The sequence below is a fragment of the Lepidochelys kempii genome, chromosome 1 (genome assembly GCF_965140285.1).
Source record: "Lepidochelys kempii isolate rLepKem1 chromosome 1, rLepKem1.hap1, whole genome shotgun sequence".
Classification (NCBI taxonomy): Eukaryota; Metazoa; Chordata; order Testudines; family Cheloniidae; genus Lepidochelys; species Lepidochelys kempii.
Genome location: NC_136380.1, coordinates 303801619 through 303821163, shown reverse-complemented (window position 1 = coordinate 303821163; position 19545 = coordinate 303801619).

Below are 19545 nucleotides of genomic sequence, written 5' to 3'. Positions count from 1 at the left end.
ACAAGGAAACTCTTTTTGGTGGACACGAGGAAGACTGGCATCCCTGGAGACAGTTGGTAGTTCCAACTAAGTACCGGGTCAAGCTCTTGAGCTTAGCCCACAATCATCCTAGTGGCCATGCTATGGTGAACTGGACCAAAGAGTATTTGGGGAGGTCATTCCACTGGGAGGGAATGGGCAAGGATGTTTCTACCTATGTCCGGTCTTGTGAGGTATGCCAAAGAGTTGGAAAACCCCAAGACCAGGTCAAAGTCCCTCTCCAGCCACTCCCCATCATTGAAGTTCCATTTCAGCGAGTAGCTGTGGATATTCTGGGTCCTTTTCCGAAAAAGACACTGAGAGGGAAGCAGTACATACTGACTTTCATGGATTTTGCCACCTGATGGCCAGAAGCAGTAGCTCTAAGCAACACCAGGGCTAAAAGTGTGTGCCAGGCACTAGCAGACATTTTTGCCAGGTTAGGTTGGCCCTCTGACATCCTCACAAATGCAGGAACTAATTTCCTGGCAGAAACTATGGAAAGCCTTTGGGAAGCTCATGGGGTAAATCACTTGGTTGCCACTCCTTACCACCATCAAACAAATGGCATGATGGAGACGTTTAATGGAACTTTGGGGGCCATGGTACGTAAATTCGTAAATGAGCACTCCAATGATTGGGACCTAATGTTGCAGCAGTTGCTCTTTGCCTACAGAGCTGTACCACATCCCAGTTTAGGGTTTTCACCATTTGAACTTGAATATGGCCGGGAGGTTAAGGGGCCATTACAGTTGGTGAAACAGCAATGGGAGGGGTTTATACCTTCTCCAGGAACTAACATTCTGGACTTTGTAACCAATCTACAAAACACCCTCTGAACCTCTTTAGCCCTTGCTAAAGAAAACCTACAGGATGCTCAAAAAGAGCAAAAAGCCTGGTATGATAAACATGCCACAGAGTGTTTCTTCAAAGTAGGGGACCAGGCCCATAAAATGAAAGTGTCGTGGGAAGGGCCATTCACGGTCCACGAGCGCCTGGGAGCTGTTAATTATCTCATAGCATTCCCCACCTCCAACCGAAAGCCTCAGGTGTAACATATTAATTCTTTAAAGCCTTTTTATGCCAGAGAATTAAAGGTTTGTCAGTTTACAGCCCAGGGAGGAGAAGACGCTGAGTGGCCTGAAGGTGTCTACTACAAAGGGAAAAGTGCTGGTAGCGTGGAAGAGGTGAACCTCTCCATGACCCTTGGGTGTATGCAGTGACAGCAGATCCAGGAGCTGTGCACTAGCTACGCGCCAACGTTCTCAGCCACCCCAGGACTGACTGAACGGGCATACCACTCCATTGACACAGGTAATGCTCACCCAATTAGGGTCCAACCTTACCGGGTGTCTCCTCAAGCTAAAACTGCTATAGAACGGGAGATCCAGGATATGTTACAGATGGGTATAATCTGCCCCTTTGGCAGTGCATGGGCTTCTCCAGTGGTTCTAGTTCCCAAACCAGATGGCGAGATACATTTTTGCGTGGACTACTGTAAGCTAAATGCTGTAACTCACCCAGACAACTATCCAATGCTACGCACAGATGAATTATTAGAGAAACTGGGATGGGCCCAGTTCATCTCTACCTTGGACTTAACCAAGGGGTACTGGCAGGTACCTCTAGATGAATCCACCAAGGAAAGATCAACCTTCACCACACAGGTCAGGCGATCAGCCTTCACCACACAGGTCAGGCTGTATGAATTTAATGTACTCCCTTTCAGGCTGCGGAATGTACCCGCCACCTTCCAAAGACTTGTAATGGTCTTCCTAGCAGGATTAGGAGAATATGCAGTCACCTACCTTGATGATGTGGCCATATTTTCGGATTCCTGGGCAGAACACCTGGAACATCTACAAAAAGTTTTTGAGAGCGTAAGGGAGGCAGGACTAACTGTTAAGGCTAAGAATTGTCAAATAGGCCTCAACAGAGTGACTTACCTTGGACACCAGGTGGGTCAAGGAACTATCAACCCCCTACAGGCCAAAGTGGACACTATCCAAAAGTAGCCTGTCCCAAAGTCAAAGAAACAGGTCCAATCTTTCTTAGGTTTGGCCGGATATTACAGGCGATTTGTACCGCAATACAGCCAAATCGCCGCCCCACTGACAGTCCTAACGAAAAAGAAACAGCCAAATGCCGTTCAGTGGACTGAAGAGTGTCAGAAGGCCTTTAACCAGCTTAAAGCGACACTCATGTCTGACCCTGTGCTAAGGGCCCCAGGCTTTGACAAACCGTTCCTAGTAATCACAGATGTGTCCGAGTGTGATGTGGGAGCAGTTTTAATGCAGGAAGGACCGGATCAAGAATTCCACCCTGTAGTGTTTCTGAGCAAGAAGCTGTCTGAGAGGGAAAGCAACTGGTCAGTCAGTGAAAAAGAATGTTATGCCATTGTCTATAGTCTGGAAAAGCTACGCCCATATGTTTGGGGATGGCGTTTCCACCTGCAAACCGACCATGCTGAGCTACTGTGGCTTCATACCGCCACAGGAAGTAACAAAAAACTTATTCGGTGGAGTTTAGCTCTCCAAGATTTTGATTTCAACATCCAACATATCTCAGGAGCTTCTAACAAAGTGGTTGATGCACTCTCCAGTGAAAGTTTCCCAGAATCAACTGGTTAAAATCATCCTTGAGATGTGGAAAATATTGTTAGTCTTTATATACTTGGTAGTATATTTAGAGGTGCATGTGTCTTATTAACTCTGTTTTCCCCTAGAGCTCCAGGCAGAAATCACATTCAGCATTTCACCCTATCTGTGATTTGGGGGGCGTGTCATGCAGGTCCTCACCATCTGTACCCTGGAGTTCAGAGTGGGGAAGAAACCTTGACACGTGTGGACTGCACTGTGCTAACCCCAGATGCTTTTGTTTGCTTGTAATCTTTAAGCTGAAGCCCCAAAAAAGCTATTTTGGGTGCTTGATTTTTGGAATTGCTCTTTTAAAATCTAGCAAAAGCCTAAGTTCCAGATGTATTTTCTTTCTCTTTGTTTTTAATAAAATTTACCTTTTTTAAGAACAGGATTGGATTTTTGGTGTCCTAAGAGGTTTGTGCAATGCTGTTTGATTAGCTGGTGGCAACAGCTAATTTCCTTTGTTTTCTTTCTCAGCTCTTCCCTGGGGGCGGGGGTGGGGGGTAGGGGGGAACGTGAAAGGGCTTGAGAGTACCCCACAGCGAGGAATTCCCAAGTGCTCCTTCCTGGGTCCAAGGGATTTTTTTTGCATTTGGGTGGTGGCAGCATTTACCAAGCCAAGATCAGAGAAAAGCTGTAACCTTGGGAGTTTAATACAAGCCTGGAGTGGCAAGTATTAATTTTTAGAATCCTTGTGGGCGCCCACTTTCTGCACTCGGAGTGACAGTGTGGGGATTCAGCCTTGACAAGGCCCAAAGGTCGGGGGTGGAGCGTGAACCCGCCCAGCACTCACTCTGCTGCAGTGGCTCCTATCTCACGGGGATGGGCCAGGTTCTCCACTCAGGGCATTGTGATCTGGTGTACAAGGTCACAGCACCACTCAGGGTTGGCCTGTCTGCCCCTCTGGGCAACCCTGGACATAGCCCAACAGTAACATCTTCCTTGAAGAAATAAGCCCAACAGGGTCACAGAACAGATACTGAAGGAACCAAGGTAATGCAGGATGGAAGATGTTCATCCTGGATGAAGATTTTCTGGAAGAACATTTTTGTCTAGTGGAAGTTGGCCTCGTTTTTGATGGGAAAGATACAGGGATTCCACAGCAATTAAAGTCCCTGGGAGAAATCAAAGAAGCCAAATCCAGTTGTGCACAAGGTTCAGAGCAATCAGATACTGCAAGATGAAACAGAGAGACAGGCTATTGTGTTTACAGGTGATCAAGAAAGTAGATGTAAACAATGTAACAAAGAGGGCAAACACTTCAGTAGCCTTTCATTCTAGTCACCAACAGCAGATTGAGAAAGGGGGAATTGAGAAGAGGCCAAACAATAGACAGCAGGTCAACCAGTAACCAAAGCAGGAAGGACTCAAATGGAACCACCACAATGAAAGAACAGGAAAGGATCCTGCTTGGTGGCTCCACAGTGAGAAATCTGGGCTGAGACATCTGTGGCCCAGATAAGGAAATCAGAATAGTATGTTCTTCCTGTGGGCTGTAAATAATATCACAGAAGGGGTGCCAAATACCCTGACGAACATGGGGGAGAGGGACGGAGTTCCTACTGGTTATACTGTGTATATGGAATCCTATTGGTTATCTTGTTAATGCGGAAGCAAATGGCTCCATTTTAGTGAGTTCATGAATCACTTCAGAGATATAGTGAGAAAAAATTAACAGAATTGAAGATGGGAGACAGGTGACCTCCTGAAACAGACTTTTGGTACCAAGTACAAAACAGAGAAGATAGATAATGGCCTGCTGATGGATGCATCTTTGGTGTAGAGAGGAGGATTTAGGATTTATGGAGCAAGTCCAATCTGCTATTCCTGTGGGCAGAGAAAAATCTTATTGCCCTCAGGTCTTCTCAGCTTGCAGGAAGGATAAACATTGCCAAGGACAGTTTATGATTAAGTTCAGCTCTCTCTGGGGAATGGGATCACATACATTTTTCAGTAATGAACTATCTAAATTTATCTTGACACCATCACCATAATATCTAGGCACTTCTCAACCACAGATTTCTTCCCAAGTCTTGCAAAAGCCCAATTCACCACTTGACACCACTTGGACATGGTATCACATGGCATTTTGATTAAAAAAACTAGAAAAATTATAAAATTAACATTAAATGGATTAAAAGCTGGGTAGCTGATGGGTCTCAATATGTAATTGAAAATTGGAGTCATCATTGAGTAGGTGTACTTATAGTGGGGTCCCACAAAGATGTGTTGTTGGCCCTCTGCTATTTAACACTTTTTATCAATGACCTGGAAGAAAACATAAAGTCATCACTGATAAAGTTTGCTGATGACTCAAAAATTGAGGGAGTGGTAAATAATGAAGAGGACAGACCACTAGTACAGAGCTATCTGGATTGCTTGTAAACTGAGTGCAAACAAATAATATACTTTGTATACATCTAGGAACAAAGAATGTAGGTCAAACTTACAGGATTCTGTTCTGAGAAGCAGTGACTCTAAAAAAGATTTGGGGGTGGATTTGTCTAGCTAATGGATAATCAGCTAAACATGAGCTCCCAGTGTGATGCTGTGGCCAAATCTAATGTGATCTTTGGATGCATAAACAAGGGACTCTTGAGTAGGAGTAGAGAGGTTATTTTACCTCTGTATTTGGAATTGGGGAGACTGCTGCTGGAATACTGTGTCCATTTCTGGTGTGCATAATTCAAGAAAGATTTTGATAAATTGAAGAGGGTTCAGAGAAGAGCCACAAGAATGATTAAAGGATTAGAAAACATGTCTTATATTGATGGACTCAAGGAACTCAGTCTATTTAGTTTAACAAAGAGAAGACTATGAGTACCTACATTGGGAACAAATACTTAATAATGGGCTCTTCAATCTAGCAGAGAAAGTTATAACATGATTCAATGGCTGGAAGCCGAAGCTAGACAAATTCAAACTGGAAATAAGGCATAACTTTTCAACAGTGAGGGTAATTAATCATTGAAACAATTTACCAAGGGTTATAGTGGATTTTCCATCAGTGGCAATCTTTAAATCAGGATTAGATGTTTTTCTAAAAGATCTGCTTTAGACATTTTGGGGAAATTATATGGCCTATAATGTACAAAAAGTCAAACTAGATGATCACAATGGTCCCTTCCAGCCTTAGAATCTGACCCTATGAATCAGATTTTGATGCAGATAATAGTCTTGTTCTGATCTGCCAGTTGGAAATATTTCCCATTGTCCACAGGTCTATATATTCCTCACCTCCAGATGGTGGTAAGAAAAACTGAGGCTGATTGAGCCAGTCGTACACTATTTTCACATTTCAGAATGGTCAATAAAGTCTTGATTATCAGATTTAATCCATCTGTCAATAGAAAAAAAAATCTTGCCCAGATTCCCAGCATTTTTTAGCACCAGGGTTCCTTATATCAACTAGATCTCAAGGCACTGGGACTGGAGTATGAGAAACTACACTGTGAGCAGGTTTCCAAGAAAGCTCCTTCATTTTTCTCTCCTGTGATGTAGCCTGGAAAAAGTTCTATTTCTGGTGTCAAGTGAGATCTACGAAGCCAGCCCCTCAAGTGCATCAAGCTCAGTCATGAACTCTTGCCTTTATCATCATAGCTTTGTAATGCTTCCAAACTGCCATTTCATATGGATAGTCATTTTTCTCTGTATTTATTTTTCACTCTTTAGCTACACTTTTTTTCTCTTCCCTTAATTTGCTTTGTTTAACCTCTTTATTCCAACCCTCTCAGCTTGTAAGTGTGACTCCCATTAAGGGCTAGGGTGTTCGCAAATGAGGAGCCAATGAAACACTTGAGAGTACCTTGGATTGATGCCGCAAAAGTATCAGTCTCACTGGGCACTTGTGCATGTTCAAATAAGACAACACAACATCAGCAATATTGTAAAACAAACCCATTTATTTTGCACACAGGATACTAGCAGAGGTGGGGAAAATAGTAAATCAGAGCTGCAGAAAATGCTCAGATTTCTCATTGTAGAGATAGGAGCAATATGGTAAAAATTCACCTCAGAGTAAAAAAAACCCCACAAAGTAGTATCTGAACCTAAAAATAATATTTCTATTTTATCTATGTTTAATACAATTCTGTCATCCAGTTCAAAACTTCACTCAAACCCCAAGGCACATGGAGATGAAGGCCTTAAGAAAAAACTGGAAGAGAAACATAAAGTGGCACATCATACAATGGCTAGTTTAAACCATGAGAATTAAGTGCATTTTACCATGAAGAAACTGGACCCCACAACAGTGATGCCACTAGGCCAAAATAGACACGAGGTTTGCGCATGTCAGCTTTAAAGGTTCAGGACAGCTGTGCAGCAATACCGCCCAGGAAATGATGTATAGCATCATCAGTATTGATGGCCTATTAATAAAAGGAACTAGTTCATGGCTTTGGTGAGCCAGAATTAACTGTGATATTTGGAAGCATTAAAACAAGCTCTTGAAACGAATTCTTTGCCAACTAATCTGCTGAGTAGAGCCTGCTGCTTATTTCTGCAGCTGTCTCAGCTGCTCATACAGGGCTAAAGGTTCTCTTGGAAAACCTTCTGGTGTTTTTCTTTCCAGTTCACCCTAATCACTTGCCTAATGTGACTAGTCTGATTTCCCTGCACTCTAAACCAAGGCATTTTAATGCTCTCACAATGCATCTCTTTGCATTACATTTTAAATGGTTGCAGATTGTAAAAAGATAACATGTGCCAAGACATATGGTATCAGATTTTTGTTTATTTGAAAATATAACATGTAAATTCATGTCAATGCATTCATTTATCTGTCATAACAATTCTATGTGCTTTCAGGTTTCTGTTGGAAGGACTTGAGCTACATTGTCATTTTACCATTGAAAAAGAGTGCAGTTTGTTCCAGGTATGAAAGAAGTGTAGTAAAAGTGTATATAATCCATCTTTATAAATAGCTTGTCAGTGTCTTCAGTTTAACGCAAAATGTCAAAGTCCAACTGAGAAAAGAATCACACACTACAGACATGATTAATGACAGAGACAAAGTTTTCATTTAAGGATGCACCTTCAAATGACCACTATGCAGTGAAGCTTTTCACACAATGTGAAGGGTAATTTTTCAGGGGAAAAAAACGATGATGTAATACACTGGCACCTCGTCCTTTAGTACTTATAAAGAAAGGAGCCTAGGAAATTCAGTTAAACAGTCATATAAAGATTGTGAGTTTAACTGTGCCAGTTTCCCAAACCATACTATCTCCACCCTTTACTGACTGATCCTCAGAAAAGACATGATATTACTTAGAGACCAAGATGTTGTTTGGTCATACTCTGTTAGAAAATAGGTGTTATGATTGTAGAACTAGTAGAGTGAAAAGAGGAAAATTGGTAAAAACTGATGTAATAGCAATAAAAGAGAAATGGGACACATTTTATCTGTTTGACCGCTTAGAGGTTCTAAACTGAAATTACTATTATTTGATCACTGATGTTGATTTCAGAAAATGAGAAACAGCTAAACTTCAGTATCTACCCTTGTATTAACACTGAAAACTTGTAGGGGCATGATTTGCATGGTATTTCAGAGGGAAATCTCCCCCTTTTTTTTTTTTTAACAGTCTAAGGTTAAAAAAGAATTGATAGGAGGCAGGGAAGTGTCAATGATCTGAGTTTTTCTCCCAGCAAAAAGATAGAGAAACAGAAAAGTTAAGACACTTTTGTTCTGATCTGACTAATGTGTCCTTTATTTGTAGCCAATTTTGTTTGAATCCTATTAGTTTCAGCCTTATATTAAATCCTATAGGTCTTTTATACATGCACACACACACTCCTGATTCTTCTCTCACTAATGCTTTTTTTATGTATGTGTAAGGGATAGCTCAGTGGTATGAGCATTGGCCTGGTAAACCTAGGGTTGTGAGCTCAATCCTTGAGGGGGTCGTTTAGGGATCTGGGGCAAAAATTGGGACTTAGTCCTGCTTTGAGCAGGGGGTTGGACTAGATGACCTTCTGAGGTCCCTTCCAACCCTGATAGTCTATGAATTCAGTGTAGTTACTCCTAATTTTGGTGTGAGTGAGAGAAGATTCAGATTCAGGACCACTGTTTACATGTGAAAATATGCCATCTGTACAGTAATAGGAAACTGAAAACTAGGGCTGAACATTCAAGGAATTAGAATATTTGCCAGTTGGAAAACAGAAGGATTACAGCAAGCATCAGCCAGTTGCAGAATGGTTGCTTTAAGATTGCAGTTGCTTACCCCTGCCAAGGCATGCTGGGAAAAAGTTCCTATGAAAGGATCCTGAACAAGGAAGTTAGTAGGCATCAAGAAGTTGCTCAGGAAGGTAGTTCTGGGAAAGTGTCTGCTTCTGTGATGGGTAAATCACTGTTCTGTCACAATGTATGTCCTTGATATTTATATTCCCAGACACAAGCAATATAAAAATTATGTTAAGGGTGGAATCAAGTAACTTGAGGAAAAAGAATTACAGGAATATTGTGAACTCAGCCATGATTGCTATATGATTTCTTTAATTGATAATTTTAGAAGCACCTATACACTAGTCCACTGTTCCTATTTATTTGATAGTCTTGATTAATTAAAGTACAAATTTCTTTTAAAAACTCAGACTGCCTTGTAATTATATTACTAAGTGTGGCCCTTTGTTCTTCAGTATCATTATACAGTGCATGCAGCCAGTTTTGCTGATTGAAGAGGTTTAAAAAATAAGGCAGGCTGTGTGGACATGTAATAGCTGATGACAGCAAAATTGGTTAATGACTAGTATCATCTAAATGAGATAGCAAGCTGAAAGACTCATAATCTCTCCCCATGCACAAATTTTAATTAAATAATTATAATGTCCTTGTTGTAATTATTTATCAGTAACTATGCTCCTGAGTATTGTCTCTTTTGCCTTTATCTGTTCTGTCAGCTCAGGTGTACAATGAAAACAAAGTCAGGTTTGAAGATCCAGTATGATTAATTCTTATTTACCAAGGGCCCAATTCTTCTGCTATTTTTCACACTGATTAGTACTTTCCTGAACAGTTAGTCACATTGATTTCAGAGGCTTTTTTGTGGAGTAAAGTACCATTCAGCATGTGGGTGGCAAAATTAGTCCTCTACTAATTATAATTTTGATACTAATGTTTTAAAATAACTGTTTAGATATTGGTTCACTTTTTAGCCATTTGATGAGAAGCTAATTAAGAAGAGATCAAAGGACTTACTTTTTTTCGAATCTTCTAACACAAGTATGCATTTAATCATCTTAAACTTAACATCATGCTTTAATAACAATGATTTATTCCAGCTTGGTAGAAAGCTGTTTTCCTTTAACCAGTGAAGTTGATCTTTTTAATACCTTCACATATAAGCCTGTTAATACAAGCTCTCCAAACACAAATATGTCTCCTCCCAAGGCATGACACAGATGAAATATGTTGGGTAAGATTAGAGAGGCAACAATATGTATCTTGAACACTAACCTCCAAAAGGTAGCTAGTCTGGAAGCAGTTAAAAAAATTAGAGTTTCAAAAGTTGTATAGCCATGAGAGAGAAACTAAAATCAAAGATAAAAAAGGCAGCTGAGGAAAATCAGCATTGTAAGGGACTAGTGCTGGTCAGGAATTTTTTGATGAAATATCCCAAGTTGTCAAAACTGTCATTTTCCATGGAAACATATTTCTTTCAATAAAACTTTTCTCAGACCCAGGATGGAATTTTGGAGTCAGAGAGAGCAGAAGAATTAATTGGTTAGGGCACTCCTCTGGGATATAGGAGACCCAGGTCCAATCCCTGCTCTGAATTAGGCAGAGTAGGGACTTGAACGTGGGACTTCAAAACCCTCATGAAGGCTGTACCCAGTGGGCTGTTGGTTATTCAGGGGTATGCTTGCTCTCATTTTTTTTCATGAAATGTTTGGAAAAATCTAGTTTTTCTTTCTGATGTGGAACAAAACCAAATTTTGAAATCTCATTGGGTTTCTTTTTTTTTTTTTTCTTTCTTTGCAAAATAGAATTCTTCTTGTCTGACCAGCCCTATGAAGAACAGCAGTATACTAAGGATAAGGAAATGGAATTGCAGCCCAATAATATTAGCACAAGATGTAAGATAAATATATAGAGAGCAGTGCAATATTGTAAAGATCAAATAGCCAAAGGACATTAAAACCAACAATAAGAAATTCTAGGATCACTTGACCACTGAAATTGTAATTAAAAAGAATGACGAGATTGCAGAGAAATTATGTGAATTCTTTGGAATGAACCTTTCCTACTGAGGATGATGGGGTTGGGGACATTCCGAGCTCAAGGTTAATTTTTACAGACAATGCATTGTCAGAGAAAACGACCTCTGAAGAAGAGGCATCAGAGCAACTAGATAGTTTAATGGTAGAAAATCCTTGGGGCTGGGAACCATACTCATCTAGGGGTTTTAAAAGGAACTGAACAAAAAGTAGCTAAACTACTAACTAAAATGCATAAGATATCTTTAATAACACGATCCATTCTTGAGGATTCAAGATTGGCCAAAATGAGAAAAAAAGAAAGAAAGAAAGGTGACCTTGGGAATTATGGACCAGGGAAAATTGCTTCAGTACCAGAAATTGGCTAAAATTACTAAAAGCATCTTTAAAACTACCTGGATACCATTATATAAATATATTTTATTTTATTAGATGGACCATCGCAACTTATACCCACCTAAATTCTCTTTGTCAAATCTTATAGAATTCCAGGAGGGAAACATGTAGGTATGATAACAAAAACAAATAGTTACAATTTATTTTGAACTCCAAAAAGCTTTTAACAAGGTCCCTTGCTAAAGACGGTTGCCAAATATTAATAACAACAGATTGAGGAAATAAGTTGTTTGTCATGTTTCAAAAGCACATTAGCAGATAGGACATTGTGTGTGAGTACTTCTCAAGGTGCTGTGGACAAAACTTGGCAATCAGACTGCCCCAGGGCTCCATGTTTAACATACTGTAATTGTTAAATGAACTACAGGTGGGATGGCCACATCTTTTCTGGGCAAGTTCTGGTTTTCTGGAGGGCAGGGGATCTTCATCTGTGGCTTACTCTAGCCTGCTGTGATTCTATCACTTTATAATGAAGGAGAGCCCCAGCAACATCTGTGCTGATCTCCTGAACATCACAGAACCTCTCATTTGTATTGTTGAATGCTCTGGTGTGCAGCATGATTTGTGGTGTGCATGTTTTGGGATTTTGTCTAGAATGCTTAACTATTCAAAGGGGAGGCATGGTACAGGAGTATAGCACAAATGAGGCTGGGCTTTAAACTCCACTTGCAAAGATAAGATGGGTTTTCACCAGATGTCACTGAATGGGGACATCTTGGTGGGCAGAGGTATGGTGTCCAGGAGAAGGAGGTGAGGATGGTTGAGAACTATTTCACTGCTAATATCCAAAACCCTCTCTCTGCCCCAGCTCAACATCTCCAGCTGCTAAATCCTTCCTGCATCCCTATAACAGGCATTCTTCATCCTATATCCTTGTGGTTGTCAATATTATAAACTGATCTGGAAGACAAGGTAAGCAAGGAAGTTAGGCACTGAGGGGCTAGATTCACATAGAAATGTAGGTGTGGTGACACGTAACTTTTCGTCACCTAGAAAATTATTGGGATTCATCAAGCCTGAGCTAGGCACCTAGGCTCCCTATACAATGAATGCGGAGAGATAGGTACCTTGGAATGGGTTTCGCAAAAGCCAGCACTTTAGGTGGTTCCCAGCCCAAACTATAGCCAATGAGAGATGCCAAGGCAAGAGGTGTGTCCTAAGCCCGTGCCCCTCAGGGAGTTCAGCACCTAAATCCAAGCTGCAGGGAGGCACTTCCCTCTGCTTGGGAATCTCAGCTGCAAACACTCTCTTAGGGCCAGATGTGTGTGCTGTTTTGGTGATGAGGAGCAGGACCTTCCATGTAACTTTTAGCTCAGTGGTTAGGATACTCATCTGGGGTGTGGAAACCTCTAGTTCAATTCCCTCCCTTCACCTGAAGGGAGAACAGATTTGAACAGGGATCTACCACCTTTCAGGTGCCTGCCCTGGGGTATAGGATATTTTGAAGTGGGGCTCCCTCAATCTCTCCTGTTGAAGCTGTTCCACTGTGAATAACTAATGGAAGGGTTATTGGGCCAGTGAGAGCAAGAGAAAATTCTGTAGCCTAGTAGTTAAAATACTCCTATGAGAGACCCAGGATCTCTGCTCCCACCGGGTTCTCTGCTCCCATGACTGCTATATCCTGGGTGAGTACCTGTTTTGTGCGAGTTCACATGAAAGGCCTGATCTGGTAGGTTAGGTCTGACACGCTTGGATTAGGCCCCGCAGGGGAGTTAGGCCGAAGAATGCCTATCTTCTCCCAGTTTGTGCATAACTCTGCTGCTTAGGTGTCCAGATGCTTAGAGTAGGGTTCTACTGTTCGATCTCAGAGGCAGACATTTAGGCTTAGAGGGAACTTATCCTGCAAAAAATTTAGGCACCAAGTGAATTTAGGCACCTACAGGGTTTGACGGCAGTTGAGCAAGGGTTTCAGGAATCCCAGTGGTGGGGTCTGATTTGGGTACTTAGGTGCCTAAAGTGGCAATTAGGTGTCTAAGTCCTTTTATGAATCCAGCCCTAAATACCATTGTGGATTCTAGACAAAGTAGCTAGAGTTGCTTATAACACATGACTATTTAGGATAATTCTAGAAAGAAAGGATTGTGAGGAATCCAAGAAGAATAGTGACTGGGCAACTGTATAGCAGATAAAATGTGGAGTGTTTAAATGCAAAGTTATTCACAATGGGAAAACTAATGGAAAATTTTTGCATGCAATTTTGAATGGCAAGTTTCCTGTTGTCTGAGGAAAAATAACCACTAATCATTCGCTAACACATGAAGCGCAGATCACAGACATAAAGATTGAAAAATGATTTGCTCCTAAATTCATCACTTTGTGTCAATTAAATTTTCAATTAAAAATTTACAGATGCTAACCTAATTAGTATAATTACAATAAAAGTCTGGCATGCCATTCAGTCAAGCTGAAATTACAGCAGATAATGACAATGAGAGTGGGGTAACAAACAACTTGTCCCAAGCTGTAATAATTTTGATATCTGTACTTTTGATTGTAACTTTGTAGTCTCTACTAACATTGAAGAACTGTACATTCATTACACCAATGGACTATGCTTTCTATTGTGTACATGAGCTAACAGAGACCCTGTCTACACATAAAAGGATTTGTTGACATAGATATACTGGTACCTCTATATCTGCAAAAATCACTAGTGGAGATGGAGGTTACAATAGCGAAAGAGTGCTTTTGCCAGTGTAGTTTAAACCAGTTCCCCAGCTGGAATAAGGACGCTTTTCCTGGAATAATTGTGTGTACACTAGGGGTTGTTTTGCAGGCATAGCTATGTCAGTTAGTGCTGCGGGTATTTTTATACTTGTAACCAACATAGCTCTGCCAGTACAATTTTCTAGCACAAACCAGGCCAGAATGACTTGTTCATTTACATGTTAATGGAGTCTGCTCCGAGAAAAGTTAATTAAAGAACATACATAAAGGTTTGTTTGTCCTTGTGGTCAGGTACAATGGAAGAAACAGTTTGAAAATGAACACTAAAGTGTGCATACTGATGTAACTGGGAAAAGGAATTATTAAGGCAGAGTCATTTTTAGCACACGAACAATATGTTTTGAATATAGTGGAAGAGAAAACTGCAATTTTGCATGTCTTTTAACTTCAAACAAGTGGATACCTTGATTAAAAAATGAATAAAGTAGTGTGACACAGACTTAAGGAGCTAACACCTTTGGTAATTGTAACACCTCCCCATTTAAGTTAAGATAATATAACTGAGGTTGGTTTCAAGGAAGATGACATATTCTTTCCAGGGACATTCTTTTTGGTCTTCTCTACATCAGAGAATTTTGACACGCTAGATACAGGATTGACCTCACAGGTTACATTATTGAATTCTGTTGTCCAGAAGTCATGTTTTCTAGAAGGCTCTCACCTGTATCAGCTGTGCTGCACAAATCTTAGACATGCCTTTGCTTACCATATCCACTTCTCAGTGATGACTTTTGGAGAAGCAGTGGGGCTCCAGCGGCTATTTAAAGGGCCCGGGCAGTAGAAGCAGGGGCGCCCCAGGCCCTTTAAATAGCTGCCAGAGCCCTGCAGCCACTACCCCAGAGGGCTCTGGAGGCAATTTAAAGGGCCTGGGGCTCCTGCCACTGCTGGGAGCCCCAGGCCCTTTAAATTGCCCCTGGGGAAGCCGGGCTTACCGGCTTACTTTCACCCCTGCATCCACCCAAACATCTTCCAAGCAGAGAAATAAGAAGTCAAAGGGACAGACTTGTGCATTCCTTTCCACCTTCCTGTTACCTACAGCACTATTGATAACATACTCCAGCACTCCACAAGGCTTTCATTTTCATCTCTCAGATACCAAAAAGCAACAAATACGCCAGCTTCCTCAAACTTGCACTCTAACGCAAAACCATAACAGTGACCTCATTTGCTTTGATATCAGTTATATTAACAAAGCTGCACTTTTAGCTGTCCCACATTTGGGAAGTTCTTCTTCCTTAACATAGCTGAGATCACAATGAAGTTTTTGCAGCTAAAGATTTAACGCTTCCTGCTCAGCTTTAATGATGGAGTTTCAACCATTGCCTCCATAATTAGAAAGCGAAGCACCCACAGGTAAAGGAGGGGAAAACCACAGGTCTGTCTAACTCCCTACCACCAGCCAGCAAATCCTTGGCAGCAATCTAGCAGAGATAACAGGTATTCCTTCCAGTCCTAATTCCCCTCCAGTCCTTCAAGGAATTTCTACCCACACAGAGGTGCGGGGTGAGTGTGCTGAGTAGCTCTCCTTGCAGCTCCCACAGAAGGATGCAGCATGTACTATCTTCTGCACCTGCCTCTTGTCAATGGCAGGCATGTAGTGGGGTGTGGCTGACATTCAGCAGCCTTTGAAATCATGAGTGGTCACATTATCCTGAGGTCTTACATGAGGTTTCTGGGGAAGGAAAGGGAATGTGACCTGCACTACCTTTTCCATGCTGTGCCCCCGACATACAATTAGAAAGAAGTCAGTATAGTATGTGATGACAAACTAAGGGAAAAGTGCTGTTTTCTGCCATCTGGTATTATGGTTTTCAAAGACTCCTAAGAGATCTGGGCACTCAGTTCCCATGAATTTTAATTGGGCATCTATATCTCATGGGCACGTTTGAAAATCTCATTGTAAATTGCTTAGCAGAGGTGGTCTTCTGACTAAGGCAGAGCACTCAGATGCTACATTTTGAGATGTCCTTCAGACAGGAGGTTGCTGTCTTGTATAACCGTAGTATTAGGGGAAAATAAACGGATGTAAAATGAAATGGCCTGTTTTCATTTGTATTCATTATTTATGAGCTGCAAGACATTGCCTGAAGCTCTGCCCCTTCTGGTGTCCTATGGTGGAATGGTAAAAACAAGTTGGATATCTTATTTTGAGCCATACAGTATATCCACATACAAAACACATGCAATTCTCTCACATGGCACCTTCTTATCCTGTGTGTAACAACCGAGTGTAATCCACTTGGTGATACATTGTCTTTCTGAGCCTTACAGCATAATGAAAAGGAGGACTTGTGGCACCTTAGAGACTAACCAATTTATTAGAGCATAAGCTTTCGTGAGCTACAGCTCACTTCCTCAGATGCATATCGTGGAAACTGCAGCAGGCTTTATATATACACAGAGAATATGAAACAATACCTATTCCCACCCCACTGTCCTGCTGGTAATAGCTTATCTAAAGTGATTTCCAGCACAAATCCAGGTTTTCTCACCCTCCACCCCCCCACACAAATCCTATGGGCTATCACCAGCAGGAGAGTGAATTTGTGTGGGGGGGTGGAGGGTGAGAAAACCTGGATTTGTGCTGGAAATCACTTTAGATAAGCTATTACCAGCAGGACAGTGGGGTGGGAATAGGTATTGTTTCATATTCTCTGTGTATATATAAAGCCTGCTGCAGTTTCCACAATATGCATCTGAGGAAGTGAGCTGTAGCTCACGAAAGCTTATGCTCTAATAAATGGGTTAGTCTCTAAGGTGCCACAAGTCCTCCTTTTCTTTTTGCGAATACAGACTAACACGGCTGTTACTCTGAAACCTGTCATTACAGCATAATGCAACAATACAGTATTTGACAATGTACCATTTCAGTATTTACCTGAAACTTCTGGAAAACTTTGTTTTCATAGAATCATAGGACTGGACGGGACCTTGAGAGGCCATCTAATCCAGTCCCCTGCACCTGTGGCAGGACTAAGTATTATCTAGACCATCCCTGACAGATGTTTGTCTAACCTGCTCCTAAAAATCTCCAATGATGGAGATTCCAAGACCTCCCTAGGCAATTTATTCCACCCTCGCAGTAGGGAAGTTTTTCCTAATGTTCAACCTAAACTGCCTCTGCTGTAATTTAAGCCCATTGCTTCTTATCCTATTCTCAGAGGTTAAGAACAAGTTTTCTTCCTCCTCCTTGTAACAACATTTTATGTACTTGAAAACTGTTATCTTGTCCCCTCAGTCTTCTCTTTTCCAGACTAAACAAACCCAATTTTTTCAATCTTCCCTCACAGGCCATGTTTTTTAGATCTTTAATAATTTTTGTTGCAATTCTCTGGACTTTCTCCAATTTGTCCACATCTTTTCTGAAATATGGCACCCAGAACTACACACAATACACCAGTTGAGGCCTAATCAGTGTGGAGTAGAGAGGAAGAATTACTTCTCGCGACTTGCTTACAACACTCCTGCTAATACATCCCAGAATGATGTTTGCTTTTTTTGCAACAGTGTTACACTGTTCACTCATATTTAGCTTGTGATCCACTATGACCCCCAGATCTCTTTCTGCAGTACTCCTTTCTAGGCAGTCATTTCTCATTTTGTATGTGTGCAACTGATTGTTCCTTCCTAAGTGTAGTACTTTGTATTTGTCCTTACTGAATTTCATCCTATTTACTTCAGCGTATTTCTCCAGTTTGTCCAGATCATTTTGAATTGTAACCCTATCCTCCCAAGCACTAGCAACACCTCCCAGCTTGGTATCGTCTGCAAACTTCATAAGTGTACTCTCTATGCCATTGTCAAAATCATTAATGAAGATCCTGAATAGAACCAGACCCAGAACTGATACCTGTGGGACCTCACTTGCAATGCCCTTCCAGCGTGACTGTGAACCACTGCTAACTACTGTCTGGGAACAGTTTTCCAACCAGTTATTCACCCACCTTATAGTAGTTCTATCTAGGTTGAATTTCCTTAGTTTGTTTATCAGAAGGTCATGCAAGACAATACCAAAAGCCTTACTAAAGTCAAGATGTACCACATCTCCCCCCCGATCCACAAGGCTTGTTGGCCTGTCAAAGAAAGTTATTAGGTTGGTTTGACATGATTTGTTCTTGACAAATCCATTACTTACTATTGAATGTTACTATTGCTAATACTGACTATTACTTATCACCTTATTATCTTCTAGGTGTTTGCAAATTGATTGCTTAACTATTTGCTCCAGTATCTGTCTGGGAACTGAAGTTAAATTGAATTGTCTGGGTTGTAATTGTAATTCCCTGGGTTGTCTTTTTTCCTTTTTTATAGATGGGCACTATATTCACCCTTTTCCAGTCCTCTGGAGTTTCTCCTGTCTTTCATGCCTTTTTGAAGATAATCACTAATGGCTCAGATATCTCCTCAGTCATCTCCTTGAGTATTCTAGGATGCATTTCTATAGGACTTGGTGACTTGAAGACATTTAACTTGTCTACATAATTATTAACTTGTTTTCTCCCTATTTTAGCCTCTGGTCCTATCTTATTTTCACTGGCATTCATCAGTCCAATTGATACTAACCTATTTGGTGAAAACCAGAACAAAAAAGTCATTTAACACTTCAGCCATTTCCACATTTTCTGTTATTGTTCCCCCTCCCTCACTGAGTAATAGGCCTACCCTGTCCTTGGTCTTCCTCTTGCTTCTAATATCTTTGTAGAATGTTTTCTTGTTACCCTTTTTGTCTCTAGCTAGTTTAATCTCATTTTGTGCCTTGGCCTTTCTAATTTTGTCCCTACACACTTGTATTATTTGTTTATATTCCTCCTTAGTAATTTGACCTATTTCCATTTTATGTAGGACTCTTTTTTGAGTTGCAGATCATTGAAGATCTCCGGATTAAGCCAGGGTGGTCTTTTAACATACTTCCTATCTTTCCTATGCAGTATGATAGTTTGTTCTAGTGCCCTTAATAACGTCTCTTTGAAAAACTGCCAACTCTCTTGGACTGTCTTTCCCCTTAGACTTGCTTCCCATGGGATCTTATCTATCAGTTCCCTGAGTTTGCTAAAGTCTGCCTTTTTGAAATCCATTTTCTTTATTGGCTGTTTTCCCTCCTACCATTCCTTAGAACAGCGGTGGGAAAACTATGGCCTGCAGGCCAGATCCGGCCCACCAGCCATTTTAAGCCGGCCCTGAAGCTCCCACTGGGGAGCAGGGTCTGGGGCTTGCCCCGCTCCAGCCAGGGAGCAGGGTCGGGGGCAGCTCCAGGTGGCTCCCGGAAGCCACAGCATGGTCCCCCTCTGACTCTTATATGCTCCAATGGCCTCCTCCAGTGCTTCAACGGGAAGTGAAGGGGCAGTGCCTGTGGACGGGACAGGTGCAGAGCCACCTGTACTAGTTCTGCACTTGTGGCTGTCATTGTTTCTATCCATTTCGTGGACAGTTCAGTGGCCCTTGCTACTTGAAAGCATTTCTCTAGGGTTAGATCTGTTTCCCTCAAGAATCTTCCTGTAAGGTGGTTTGCATGTGCCACAAACAATCCTGTCTCTAATTAGGG